Genomic DNA, 10,771 nt, shown 5'->3' with positions numbered 1-10,771 from the left:
GTTATTTCTGCCGGAACATTCTGCTTTAATCCCAAGTGTCTAAAAATCAGATCGAGGCACACTCCCACCTGAATAAGCTCTCTTTATGTGCAGCTCCCGTCTGCCCCACCACACTTCCCCAGATTACACAAAAGATTAAACCTTAGACTCATCTTCTAGTCTTTACTCTACCCCAACCCTAGTAATCAATTACCAAGTTCTGGTGTCTCTTCTGGTCTGCAGTGTTTATCCCCACCTTGTCATTTCTTCAAATCCAGGTCTTTATCGTAATACAGAACTGCAGTTTCCAACAAATTTTCAGTAGTGAACTTTCTGATGTACTAAACCCTAAAATAAACTCTCTGATATATCAGAGCTAAGTTAATCTTTATAAAACCTCTAATATCATGCCATTTACTTGCTTAAAAATCTATATTCTTTCATTGTGGCTCTTCTAATCAAGTTCAAACTCCTCAGCCCAGGATTTGGGATCTTCTGTTATCTGACCTCACCTTGCCTGTCCAACTGTATAAAACCCCATTAGAACATGATTTCTGAATCTGTACCTTTTGTTTTGATCAAAGAGTTCTCCTGACTGCTTCCTTCTCTCTTCAAAGCTTACCAAGTGTGCTTATTCTAGGCTTAGCACTTACCCATGAACTCCTGCCCAGAATCCTTGACCTTCCATTACCTAAGTGCTACATACAACCTTCAAGACCCAATTCCAATGACAGCTTTTCAGTGAAACCTTCCCTGATAAAGTCTCTACAGAATAGTATGTACTTCTCTAAATGTCTACAGCATTTGTGAATCTGGTTACAGAATATCATGTGTTGTTTTTTTAGCTGCCTTATTTTATAAACTTGCCTCCTCCTGGATTGCAGGCAGTTGAAGGACCTTGACAACTAGAAGTGGTTTCATTTGCTTACTTGTTTCTTTAGTAAAAGTCAGAGAACAAAACAGTTGCAAAGCTATACATTATAGTTGATGTTATCCTAATTATAATTTAAAATCTCTTTAAGTGTTAAGGAGCTTAAGAAGTCTTAATCTCATTTTTGATTGTGATATTTCATTGGCCGTACATACGGCCTTAGGTCATTTGCTTAGAGAAGCATGTTGAGACAGAGTCACAGATTCTCCCCTACAAATGTCAGTTTCGTTCTGTTCTTTTTTCGTTCAGTTCCTCACCCCATTGTTGGCTCAATAGATGTTACCCCTTTGTTGGCTCAATGGGTGTTTCATTATCGTGTGAGAGAGAATGCTGTTGCTGCTCTTGTGCATTTGCAATTTTATCACTGCTTTCTTAAAAACAAAAGAAAGCCATGCTAGGTCAGTAGCATTTTCTCATATTTGAAAGTGAGTACATAAAATAACAGAAGATACTTAGCCTAGGAAAGATTATGGAAAGAATAAGTGTGTAATTCTTATGACTGACAGAGGAGAAAGGTTGGTGTGACGTACCTGTCCTAGGTGGGCTTCTCAGCAACAGTCCCCGAGACGAGGATTTACATGCAAGTGACATGTTAGGGAAGGGCTCCAGCAGAGACAGGGAGCAGAGCAAGCAGGCCCTGCAGAGGCAGCCAAGCAGGGCATGATTTTAGGCGAGGTCTCAGCCTTAGTCTGGGCCCAGCAGGAGCTCTGGACGCCAATTACTCCCTTACCACTCCATCACTGGCTGCAGCCTCATCTAGTGGGTCACCTCCCGAGCACTTCCAGTCCTCTGTGTGCCACAAAGCTCCTCCAGGAGCCCAAGGGCAGCCTAAGGCAAGCAGATGGCCAGAGCTGGTAACCAGGCTCCAAGGAGATCAGGGTGGAGCGCAGACAGTATTTCTACCAGCGTGTTCCCAGTTCTGTAACAGAGAGAATATAAATGCTCATTTAGTTCAAATGCTTGTATATGCAGAGAAAAACACTTAACAGATATAAGGCCAGTTATTAACTGTAGGCAGTAAGATTGGAGAAAGGAAACTTTCACATACTACTTTCCACACTTCTATGGTGTTAGACTTTTTACAATAGGCATCACTTGCAATACTTCTGTAAGGAAAAAAATCTGTTAGGAGAACAAGTTTTACTGCCAAAAACTCAATTATGTATTTTGTTTCATTTAATCACATATTCCTGTTGTTTTTGTTGCAATAACTAGGAAAGTAACACCATCTGAATAAAAATTAATAACCTAGACTGTTAAAATGGTTAAGTCCATTCAGTAATTAACAGATTGCATTCTTACCAAGTATAAATGATATTCACGGTATGCTCAGAAAGAAATAAGCCTTCTTAAGGTTTAAATCTAGAAGGGGAGTTAACTGGTTTTGCAGTCTGCAGGCACTAGAAGTTTGGTTCTGATTGTAAGATACGATCCACCCATTCTGTATGTCATCATCTATATCAAAAAAACATTGCAGGAAAATTTTTTAAATTGCCTTTAGAAATGTGTTTTAAAAGTACTTTGGAATTTTAGATGAAAGGTAAGGTCACATTTGGTTAAAGCCTTGCCTGCTTTGGATATAATTGGATAATAGCAATTGGTCAGGCTTGTGCATTAAGAGGAGTAATCTACAGCCATAAAAAATGAAATAATGCCATTTGCAGCAATGTGGATGTAGAGATTATAACACTAAGTGAAGTAAGTCAGGAAGAGAAAGACAAATATCATATGATATCACTTACATGTGGAATGTAAAATATGATACAAATGTAATTATGTACAAAAGAGAAACAGACTCAGACACAGAAAAGAAACGTATGGTTACCAAAGGGGAAAAGGGATGGGGGAGGGATAAATTAGGAGTTTGGGATCAGCAGATACAAACTACTGCATATAAAATAAACAAGGTCCTACTGTATAGCACAGGCAACTACTTTCAGTATCCTGTAATAAACTACAATAGAAAAGGGTATGAAAAAGAATACATACATATATGTATATGTATAACTGAATCACTTTGCTATAAACCAGAAACTAACACAACATTGTAAATCGACAGTACTTCAGTGAAAAGAGACGAATAGTCTAGCAGCTATATATAGTGTCAATTAGAGGAGCAAAGAATGGTAGCAGGGAGGTCCATTAGAATTCTCCTAGAATAAACCAGGAAAGAGGCAGCGAAGGGGATAAATAATGGTAAAGAAGGAAGCCCTTGTCCCGTCTTTCCCATAGGATCTGGCCTGTGGTAACCAAATAGTAAAGGAGGGCAATGATGATTTTAATAATTAGAAAACATACAGGAATTACTGTGGAGATGAAAATTAGCAGAAACTACGGCGATAGAAGGGCTGAAGGAGAGTGTGTGGTCAGAGATGACTGAGAACGATAGTGACTGATTTAGCAACAGTGTTGAATTAGTAAGAAAATGCTGAATTTTAAATAGAGGTGGATCTAGACATAAGGATATTCAGCAGGCAGTGGAAATAAGTGCCTTGAACTTTTGAAACAGCTAGAAACAAATTTGAGCCATCACTAGTGGGGCGATGGTAGAAGCTGAAAGAGGAGATAAAGAGAGCAAAGGGTGACAAACTAGAGAGAAAGAACAGGGATGGGAACCATGTGCGTGACCAGATCTGGAGAGAAAGATCCTGAAAGAGGCAGGGAGGAGAGGGAGATGGGCTTAAGAACGTGAAGTATCACTGAAAACAAGACAGGAGGCCAATCCTGGGAAACGTCAGGAAGATAGAGGCAGAAGACCCTGTTGATTGTCACTGTTAGCAAACCGCAAGTTATAAAACAACCTGATTTCCATCAATTTTCACAGCTCAACAATCAGAGTCCCAGAAGAAATGGAAAGTATTTTTTATTCTATATAACCAAGAATTTATATAGCTCAAAAAAAAAAAGTATTACGTTTTATCTGGCTAAATTTCCCCCAGAGAATACAACTCTGTCCTTATTCCATATTTATTTCAATTACTCCTTTTATCCTCAATGACACACACACACAAAAAATCTGCAATCTTTAGACCACCCAGGGAAGAAATTAGACCTGTTCTCTTGAGTCATGAAAGATTTCATGGACTTCAAGTATAATCCATGGTAACCCCCCCCCCCAAATAAAGCAAGCAGTCATGATTTGGTTTAGGTAACCAAGCAGACATTGAAAACACAACTGAGGTGAGCAGATACAAGAAGTTAGGGGAGGATGCAGGCGGTGTGTACCAGTTCACAAGCCATGGTTAGGTATAGGAGAGAACACAGCCTTGAGAAAGAAGGAAGAGTTTCACAGGTGAGAGCACACATGCCTAGTCCAGCACCTGAATGACCTTCATGGCCTTGGGACCATGGCCCCTGTGTTCTCACTTGCTGTACTCCCAGCACAAGGGCTTACTTACTTCCCTATAGTTTTGACCTGCACTGTTCTAAATTTCAGGAGCCTTTAAATTTAAGTATTCAATTTATGAATTGTCCTCAGATTACTAATATTTGTTCCTGTTTCCTGCTTTTTCAGAGCAGTTCATACCCTGATCCAAAATGTATTTATGCACACACACATGTGCGCACGCGCACGCACACACACACACACACGTATTTTAAAGGTTGTGCTATTAACTATTTTCAGAAATCCGATTAAACCTTAGACCCTATATTTAAAATTTAATTTTTTAACCGTCACCATTAAGTTGTTCCTTGGTATAAAATGACCCAGATTTTCAACATGAAATATGTTTGTTATCCTGGCTATTTGCAATTTGGGAAACCATTTACACTGCTCAGTGACTTGTGTCATATAGGTGGCATTTGTATTATTTTAAGCATCTGCACACATTCCTGTTACAATTACGGTGATTAAAATAAATACACTTCCTAAATGTTTGCAGGAACTTAATAACATTGTTCCAGAAACAACTGTCCACGCCTCTGGACTCTGTGTCTGTGCCTTATGGAATGGGCTACACTCTACCTGAGAGTTGAATTGTGCCAGCCATTTGGCTGAGATTTTGGATGGATGGAGTGATCCTTAAAGATGATCAGTCACTTCATCCTACTCATTTCACTCTATGGAGTCAATGCATTCTCTTTGGCATTCAGTGTTTTCAAGGAATCAGAACCAGTAGCTTTATACAATGTATACCTTTCTTTTAAGAATAAAGTGGGAGGAAAAATTGGATTTTCCCATGTTATTGTCCTAAAATAAATAAAATTAATTCTGTGTAGATCTGAGCATGTGTAATAGGAATAACAATCATAAAATTATTCAAATTATTGATTGCTTTGGCAGGGACCATTTATTAATTTTTATGGGGTATATTGATATGTCACTGACTTGTGGTCAAACCTTTGTAATTTGACTCCATCAAGAAGGTTCTTTGTGGGAGATAAGGTGAGGAATACAGTGGAGTATAAGAATCTACCCAATAAGTTAAAACTTTAAAAACTTTAGTTGATCAATTTCCTGTAGTAAAGTGATTGGAGTAAACAGCAAGTATCTACTAATTTTCTTCCCTTAGTCTCTAATAGCTTCCTCCTCTCATCAGCACATGTTTCCACCTACAACAGAGATCAATAAAGGGTTGATGGAATATTGCAGATTGAATGCACATATCTGTCACTACCCCTACCCAAACCCATCTAGAATGACAGTAAAGAAATTTATTTGAGTTAAAAACAAAAACAAACAACAACAAAAAATAAATCCAAGGACAAAGGGAAAGGAAGTGAAGACAATAGTTGATAAGGCTTATCAGCAAAATTTTGGAAAATGGAGAGAGAATAGATATGAGCTAGCTGACACTGCTGATCAAAGAAAAGTGGAAATAAAAGCGCTTATGGAGGAGAATAGCAATGAATAGTTCAAACCCCAGGAAAGCTCAGGAAAGGAGGTGTCAGTCACCACTGAGGAATCAGCAAGCCAAGAGTGAGGCTGGGGTAAGATACTGACTCCAAGGGAATTCAGGGGAATTTCATATTAGGAAAGATGAGATTCTCTAACCCCCTTCCTTTATCACCTCCCAATTTGCTGGCAGCCAGGATTACACTGCCAGAATATCTCCTTTTAGCTCCAGAATATAAGAATGGAATATTCCTCTCTGGAAAGAATAAATAGACAAAGAGGGGGAAGGAAAACTAAGGACACTGATTGATACAGGTCCAGTCATCCTGCAGCAGAGCTTCCCCATTTAACAAACAACTCTCCCCCAAAACACACACACCAACCGACACACAATCACAGAGCCTCTGGTCAGCTTTTTATAGCGCCCCACTCTAAGATAAGAATGCATATTCAAGGCATAAACCTCTAGCTTGGAACAGAGAAACCAAAACAGACAAGCGGGGGGTGGGGTGGGGGAAGGACCTGGAAGAAACAGAGATAATACAGGGAATGTGAGGTGAAACTAAAATAAGCAGATGTAAATCTGTCCTTAATAGTCTCAGAGAGATATCCCATCCATAAATTAAAAGCTGATGGATGTTTTAATGAAGCATTAATTGTTATAAGCAGCTCTTGGAAACTAAAAATATAATTTAAAAAATATTTTAAAGTCAGTAGATATTTAGAAATCACATTGAGGAAATATAGGAAATAAAATAAAATAAATATCAAAGAGCAGGGAAACAGGAAAATGAGGACACGATTAGTATGGTAGTCCAGGGGATCTGACATTCAAAGAGTAGAAGTTCAAGAAAAAAAATAGAGAAAATAGAAGGGAAGAGATTATCAGAGAAATTATAAAAGAACATTTCTCACATCTGAAGGAAATGAGTTTCTTGGTTAAAAGAATCTATCATTTATCTCCAGCTTTTGACATACCTTCCTCACTAAGCTTAATCATTCCTAACTTTTGATTTAAAGTGGGAGATGTGCGACCCCTCCTGTCACTTGAACACTGAGAGGCCATTGTGGAGTTATTACCTGGCCTAAAGTCGGTATTGCCATGTCTTGGGGAATAGGGAGGCCTGAGGAGAGGGACAGAGATGGAGGAACGGCCGGCTGGTGAAGTGTCAGAACACATACAACATTAGATTAGGTTTATCACCTTGTATGGGTGCAGTTCATGGTGCCCCAAAACAATGACAATAATGACACCCAAGATCACCGATCCAGATCACCATAACAAATGTCATAATAATGAAGAAGTCTGAAATACTGCAAGAATCACCAAAATGTGACACACAGACGTGAAGTGAGCAAGTGCTGTTGGAAAAACGGTGCTGCTGGACTTGCTCAACACGGTGTTGCCACAAACCAACTTGTAAAAAACATGACTATCTGTGAAGCACCATAAAGCAGAGCACGATAAAACCAGGTATGTGTGCACCAATCAAAGCTTGGGCCAACATAAGGAAAAATCATTCACATTTTACCTGTTTGTGACTTCCCTCCCGGTCTGTCTACCTACATAGTTTTACATAGTTACATACTTCTATGCTCTGCTTCTTTCCCTTAAAATATTTTAAGCATGCTTCTCTGCTTTTCCATAGTCTTTATAATGATCACTTTTCTGACTGTGTACTATTAAATCAGGTGGTTCCTCCTTATTTTACTGGTCCTTTCCACTATCGTTGAACAATTAGGCAGTTTCCAACTTTGTCACTATTTTGTTGAATAACGCTATAATGAGAATCTTTGTGCCCGTGTCTTTTTTCACTTTTTTTCCTGCAGTTTGTCCTTGTGGATTAGGAAACAATGATTTTTCTTTAGCCCCAATGTAGTACGATGACTCAAGAGAATAAGAAAGTTTTAAGGCTGTGTTTCGTTCTGCGTAGGCTCGGGAACATTTTTTTTTTTTTCGTGCCGAGTCTCTGTTCCTCCTGGGTTTCTGTCTGCTCACTGCCCATGTCACCACATAATAGATGACAGTATTGCCTTCTGTGAGCCCAGGACCTTACTCCAGGCTCCTCTGCCCACCTCTGCCCCTGGGCCCTGCATCCTCCCAGCCCTTAACCTTTCACACCAGCGGCACAGCCGAGCATCTGCCTGGCTTTGGTTCTAGCGTTCATTTGGGTTGGAGGGTGCCCACAGCTCTACAGAGCACCGCAGTTGCAGGCAGCTTGTCAGAAATCCCAGCCTGAGCCCATGGCCAGGATACCCTACCCAGCTCAAGCCCAGCCGCCTGGAACTCAGTAGGTTTAAGAGGAGGACTCATAGTGAGAACAATAAGACCGGCTCAGAACTTCAGAGCTTCTTACTTAAACTGCCCTTCCAGCATTTCCCTCACCACAGTGGCTAAGAGCGTGGCCTCTGCAGTCCTCTTTGAAGTTGTATCCCCTCGGGCAAGTTTGCTTAGCCTCTGTGGGCCTCAGTTTCCTCACCTCCAGGTTGGGGCTGTGTGTGTGAGTGCTTAGGACAATGCCTCGCACAGGGGCAGTCTTCATAGGCATTTACTCTGATTAGTCCCTTCACAAACCTGGGGAGATAAATATGATTGGCAAGGCACCATAAAAAAATGCATAATTCTCACTAGAAAAGTAATAACTCAAGATGTAAAGCACTTGTATGAGTGGCATTGATCTCAGGACTCTACACACGTTGTCTGTTAAACTTCTCAACATCACCTGAAGCAGGTGCTATGACCCCCATTTAAAGATGAGCGATGGGAGGCACAAGGGTGGTAACGCCCCCTGGGATCCCGCACTGGGGTCAGGATGCAGGGATTCAGACTTAGGAGTATGGTTCCAAGGACACACTCCTAACTGCTAGACATACGGCCTCTCTGAATAAAGCAGCAGAAATTTAGTGGTTCACGAAGGAGAGAGTAGCTAACGAATTACCTAATCTTTAGCAGTGTGATTCCTCGGTGGCTGCTCCAAGAGAAAAAGTTGAGTTCCCGGGCACTAAAAACTACTTACAGCCTCTACCTCCCGCTTTACTTGGTGCTTTGAACTGCATCCAAATTAAATTCAACACTTCCGGTTTTCCAATGCCATTGTGAGTTAATGGTTCTTTTAATCTACATCTTATCTCTCAGCTGTAGTCTTTGTGGCTGTTCCTAACTCTTAAAGTGCCAGATCAAGGGATATGAGACTTCAGTAAATCCTTCAGAATTTAAGAGTAATGAGAAGGAAAGAAATGTCTGATGTCAGTTAAATGATAATGTTTCTAAATAAAGAAGGAAAAAAATACTTTGTCCTCTGCTTATTATGCAGATCAGGAACAGTAAGGAAGCGTCTGTATAGTTAGAAGACGAGTGCCCAGGAAGGACCTCTTTGAATAAAGGAATTAATAATAATATTCTCTCTACTATGAGTGCATTGCTGCTGGATCACCACTGGCAGGGGCTGTGTGGTGAGTGCTTGATTTCTCATCCTGGTAATGTGAACAAGGAGGAAGTGCTACTGTGGGTAGAGGACGAGACAATGGAGGTGAGTTTTGGAGGCCATGGCTGCCCTTGAAGAGAACATCTCAAAAGTTCAGGAATATGTGTTAAGTGGGGAAGAAACGAAGAGAAAGAATGAAGCTGGAAATGTAATGAGAGGCCAGATTGTAAGTAATCCAGTGTGCTGATGGATGTGAATATTCCTGTAGGAAATGGGAATCCACTAAATGATTTTATGGTGGCATGACCGGCATATTTTTTCCTGTATATACGTCTACACAATATGTGCATACAGTTTCTGGAAGGCTCATTAATGTCCTGAAGTCTTCCTTGAAGCCTTTAAGAGTTTCCAGAACTGAGTTGAAAAATCTTTATACCAGTGATGGTTGGATCTTGGGATAAGTCTCCCTACTCGGGGAGGGCAGGGTACGATGAGAACAAAGCTAAGAAAAGAGCCTGGGGATGTCAATATTTATGAGACAGACTGAAGGAGATGCTCTTCTAAAGAAAAATGAGCACAGCGGTCATGGGGGTAGCAAGGAACGGGCATAACTCAATCAAGGAAGGAGATTATTTCAAAGAAGAGGAGACAGACTCACATAATGTAGAGACAAAGTAAGATGGTGATTAAAAGACATCATTTGGATTAGTGGACACTTGCTGTTTGTTGCCCACTTTTTATTCTTCTACTTTCTGGGAAGAGAAGTCCGAATTTCCTCTGAGAAATCTCTGCCTTGCTTCTCCCATTCTCAGCCATATGAATCATGTGGGATTGACCCCAGACCTAGTTCCAGAGGACTGCATCTTCCTATCACAGTGATGGGTTCAGAGATGGGCACATAAAGACGGCCTGTTGAACCTTAGGATCTAATTAAAAATTCTGGGACATGGAGGCTCTGGATGTGAACAAGAAGACAAATGGCTTTGAGAGCTTCTGATGGCCATCTCAAGACAGAGGGCCAGAAAGAAGCCAGCCAGGTCATTGGTCATCTTGATAGGCCCTGGATCAGACCTTTCCTAAAGCTAATCTACCTCTGAACGCTTTAATTTCATGAGCCCATTTAAATCAGATCTGCTGACACTTTCAATAGGAAGCATCCAAACTGATGCATCTTTTTGCAGAAACTCAGTACAGTGATGATGACAGAACTAAGACTGCTGTAGGCTAATGAATGACTGGAAGACACAATACTTCAGCAACCCAAACTACACACTTTATTTCTGCCACGGATTTATTGTGGCCATGTGAAACAAAATACAAGTGTTTTTTGGGTTTTTTTCATTCTTTTCCTCATACAGGATTTAGGGAACATCAAAGAACAATGTATTCTCTTTTGGCTCCTTTTCTAGGACACAGGTGATAGCTCAAAATCTTAGGAGAAGAATGTAAGTGATTCTCCCCCTAATTTATTAATGTAAGCTGGTCAGCCAACATTGAATTTTACCCGCCACTGTTCTTCCCCCTTCTTAGTAAGCTCTGCAGTGTAGCTCTATTGACTTCAGATTTTCCTGCCCCCAAAAGCAAGTGTACATGGGTGGA

The sequence above is a fragment of the Vicugna pacos genome, chromosome 25 (assembly GCF_048564905.1).
Source record: "Vicugna pacos chromosome 25, VicPac4, whole genome shotgun sequence".
Taxonomy (NCBI): Eukaryota; Metazoa; Chordata; class Mammalia; order Artiodactyla; family Camelidae; genus Vicugna; species Vicugna pacos.
Note: the sequence above shows the minus strand (reverse complement) of the source record.